This window comes from Neolamprologus multifasciatus, chromosome 17, assembly GCF_963576455.1.
Source record: "Neolamprologus multifasciatus chromosome 17, fNeoMul1.2, whole genome shotgun sequence".
NCBI lineage: Eukaryota > Metazoa > Chordata > Actinopteri > Cichliformes > Cichlidae > Neolamprologus > Neolamprologus multifasciatus.
The window spans coordinates 37,689,137-37,694,005 of NC_140455.1; positions in this window are offsets into that span (position 1 = coordinate 37,689,137).

Here is a 4,869-nt window from a genome sequence, read left to right on the forward strand (position 1 = left end):
CCAAAACAGAAAGCTCTCTCAGCCAATAGGAGAACGGCAATTGGAAGCGCTCTTGAAAGCAGCCAACCAGCGATCGCAAAAGGCGGGCCAGTCCCCGAGCTGCAAATACAATTAAAGCATTTTCTGGTGGTTCTCTGGAGTGACAGCGAGCCTGTCCCAATGGCTACAGCTCTGTTTCAATTGTAAAATGCACAGCATGCTAATTGATTAATCGGGGTTCAATCGTATTGGGTTTCAGATTTTACCTATTGCTCTTCTTGTCCTAAACGCAAAATCGATGGCACTAACAACCAGCCTAATCTTACTCTTACAATCCTCTTATATTTACAAATTAAAAAACATGTCTTTCTTTGCCTGCCCTGTAAAAACTGCCATATTAAAAACTACAGCTTCAAATCTAACCCACTGGAAAGTCAGTAAACACAGACACATACAGTGTTTTTACACCACATTTATTTAGGAAATGTAATAAGAGTCTAAAATATGGCAGATAGTTCAATAACAATTTGAAAATAATCATAAATATGAATCCAATAAATACAGAATATGTATAGGAGCTGCTATTCACGCAGAGTATTATGACTTTGCAGAATACTTTCAATGCACTGCCTCACCTGCAATGCGTTACAGTGCTTTAAATGACCCGAACGCTTCCTGCGCTGGCAAAAAGCAAGCATTTAAAGGTCACTGATGTCAGCTAAAGCCTGCAAAACCTGTTTTTTGGTTTTTTTCTTCATGGCCAGTTCTAATGCAATCTTATCCTGCTGTGTCTGAAGCATGGGCAGACTCAAAAAGAAAGTTTATGGTTGCACAAACTTTTATGTGTCATCAAGATAAAAGTTTATCCACATACACCAGGGTATATCTGAATAAACTTAATTTTGCCCAAAGCCCCAACTCCCCAGGTGGCTGTAATGAGCTTAGACGACTATGTCTCGACTGGCTCGGTGCACTAGCTCCATTTCAAAAGTTTCCTCTGAAAAGAAAGCGCTATGTCTTCTAATTGAAGACGTTTCTTTTATACAGACTCAGGGAGTTAGGGCCCATTGCAGTCAAGTCTGAGCTGAGACTTTGATGTGAGATTATCGGGCCTCAGCTCTGTGACAGAAGGTCACCACTCTCTCACTGGCTTGATGCCTCCCCTTCTCCTTCTCCTGCCGCTCAAAGTGATCCGGCCTGCCTCTCAGTCAAATTTGAGGAAAAGAAGTACGACCAGGCTGTCAGACGTGTCCAGTTTATATTGAGACGTCAACCTTTAAATTCCCCTTTTCAACATGCAGTGAAAGACAAAATCCCACCAGATTTACAGATAACAGAGTTTTACTATAGTTAAATCAGCAGGACAAGTACAGCCAATAACCTGGAGTGGAAAGCATAGATACGTGTGTGTTTGAGAGAAATGAAAGATGCGGTGAACAAAAATGTTACAGCAACAGATTAGAGACAGGAGACAAGAAAACAGAGAACAGAGGAGTAACAAACTGTTGGTACACAGAACAGAAATACAACAAATCTGGTGATTCACAGTTGAAAATATAATATTTTCCCAGGAAACTGGCTAAAAAAAACCAAAACAAAATAATAAATTAGTCTTTAAGTAAGTTGTGAAAGTGTGTGGTTGTCTGTCTGTCTGCCCTGTGGTGAACAGAGGAAGAGGACAGTGTTTAAATAACAATCACGAACATTTAGCAAGAGACACAAAGACAAAGTTGTACACATTTCACACACAGCATGGGCCTTTTTTTAACTGCTAAATAAACAGTTTGCTCAGCTTTGTTGGTGGATTCCTCAATAAAGAGAACATCCGCATCCACAAAAGGCTTAAAAGAGACATGAGGAGCAGACATGGCAACCTGAATTTACAGGAGGATTTCACAACAGCAAAGATAGAAGTAAAACTTTCAGGGGAAAGAAAAGTCACCATGCATTTAAGGAGCTTTTATTTATTTATTTTTTTGTCTGATATTACCAACACGGCTGCAGCGAGGCGAGGTTTCTTCTAAATGGCACTGCCACAACAGATCCAGTCACTCACCACTCCCATTTACTGCGTGCCTTATTAAATCGCTTCTGGCTTTTGGTGAGCTGAACTTGAGCCAATCTGAGAAACCAAACACAATTTTTTCTTTTAGGCAGGAAACTTATTTCTGTACAAAAGTTCTCACACAACTAAAAACAATATCTTATACTGTTTATTTAAAAAAAAAAAAAAGGAGGGGGGGGGGGATAATAAATATAGCCTGGGAACCAAATGAATAAGAGAGCTCATGTTTCTTTAGCTCGTGCAGAAGGCATCCATCTGCACATTTCCACGCAGCCCTGTTTGTGTCAGGCCAATCACAAACATTCATCTAACACAGCGCAGGTTTGATGGAAATACACTGAGGAGCCCTGCTGTGGATCTTTTGTAAATAACCAAGATGGCCGCTGCTCACCTTATCTGCTACTGAGATAACTTGTGGTTCGTACATTATAATTTATACAAGAGTTTCTGAAGCTATATTGACATCACTTTTGTCTCCTAAGCGGCTCGTTGATCAAATGAATAACACCAATACTGTTGCATAGCTAAGGACTGTTGTGATGTAATTGGACCTAGTATCCTATTTCTTATAACCTTTCCTTGCTCTCAGGCTGTGTTCCTTTGGCCTTTAAACATGCTGTAGTCCACCCGATTCTTAGAAAAAGAAACTCTGACTGTTATGACCTTTTAAACTACAGACCGATCTCTAAGCTTTCGTTCTTGCCCAACATCCTGGAGAGACCAGTTCTCTCACAGCTCCAGGCGTACTTGGACACGAACAATAAGTGCTTAGAAATTTTAATCTGCTTTTAAGCCATTGCATAGCATTGAAACAGCGTTGGTTAGAGTTCTTAATGATATTCTTGTAATCACTGATACTGGACGCTCTATGGTCCTAGTTTATTGGACCTCTCTTTGGCTTTTGATGAGCTGGACCAAAACATCTTATTACTAAGACTCGAGCACACTGTGGGTGTTAGAGGCACTGCCCTCGACTGGTTTAAATCATACCTCGCTGACAGGTCCTTTTCGGTTAACTTGGGCACCTTCTCCACTTCCTCTGCACCAGTCTGGTGCGGTGTACCTCAAGGATCAGTTTTAGGCCCTATTCTCTTCTCATTGTATTTGCTCCCTCTAGGCGCAATCTTTGAAAAATACAGTATCGCCTTCCACTGTTACGCCGACGACATACAGATCTATTTTGACCTTACTGACGACCTTGCTGTGTCCCTGCACTACTTTCAAGAATGCATGCGGGAGGTCAAAGAATGGTTCCTGAGTAATTCCCTCGTTTTAAACGATAAGAAGACTGAGATTGTGGTGTTCAACAGTAAAATCCCTCGTGCCCAACTCTGTGCTGCCCTGGGTCCCTTTGCTAGCTCTTCCTGTGACCATGTCAGTAACTTAGATGAACTGCTGGATAGCTCGTTCAAACTCGATAAGCAAGTGTCTGCTGTAGTGAGATCTAGCTTCCACCATCTGCGCCTTATCTCTAAGGCCGGCATTATGTTCCACATGAGGACCTGGAGAAGCTTATTCACGCTTTTGTGACCTCCAGGTTGGATTATTGTAACTCTTTGTACTACGGTCGTCCCTCTTCTCTTCTTCTTAGACTGCAAACAGTCCAAAATGCAGCGGCCCGCCTCTTGACTGGTGCCAGGAAATTTTGCTCTGTTCTAGCTGGCTGCCCATAAAGTACCGTACTCAATTTAAAATATTACTCCTTACACTCAAAACTATTAATAGATTAGCGCTGAGTTATCTTAGTGAACTTCTCAAGCCACAGACTCCTGCTAGAACACTCAGATCTGCCACTCAACTACTTCTGACCCAACCCAGATCTCGGCTGAAGTCCCGGGGTGACCGTGCGTTTGCTCTGGCTGCCCCGGTACTGTGGAATAACCTTCCTCTCGACCTCCGCGCCTCTGATTCTATTGCACTGTTTAAATCACGACTAAAAACCCACTTATTCAATCTTGCCTTTCCCTCTTGTTAACATTTCTGTTAAGATTTTATATTATGCACTTTTATGCTCATTTAATTCCTTGTTTGTTCTGTATCTGCTGCTTTCCTAAGTATCAGTGACAGCTATTTGCTTGCATACCTAGTACTTGCTTTGGTCCCATTTCTATTATCTTCCTTTTATTCTTTATGTTACTTGTTAAGCACCTTGGCATTGGCTTTAAGTGTGCTTTATAAATAAAGTTCATTATCATTATTATTATTATAAACCTCTGTCGGGGCCATCAAGCAGTCTGGACTGGGCTTTAATGCAACTTTATCCCCATAAATATCTCAAAGTGAGAGAGCGCATTTCTGTTACAAACAACCTGAAGACAGAAAATATTTGTTTCTGACCGACTACAGTCACATATATCTCATTTCCAACAACACGGTGCCAGTGTGTCTTCAGAACTAGCCCACATTTGACAGGTCTGAGAGCCAATTGTTACATAGTAACTGCATCTGCCAATCAGTGGTGAATTTCCTGTGGTAGCCCCGCCCAGTGACTCCAATTTGGTCCTTGGATATTTTGTGCTTTTTGGCACTTTTGTGCCACATTTGTTTTTTGAAAATACATGAGACCTGCTCTAGGAACTGGATTAGTGTAAATTTAGTTTTCTGTCCTGTTGATTAGCCCGTGTCGTTCAGCCTCACCTGCTTTGATCAGACTTCTCTCGAATCCTCCTGTTGGGGTTGTGAAAGATTAGCATCTCAGAGTGCATGTAGTCACTATTATTGTAGGGTTTTTACCGTACACACATTGTTCCAACAGGCGTGACACTAAGTGATATGTGACTTCTGCATTACTCCCTTTGATGAAGTTGCAACACTCGAGCATTTCA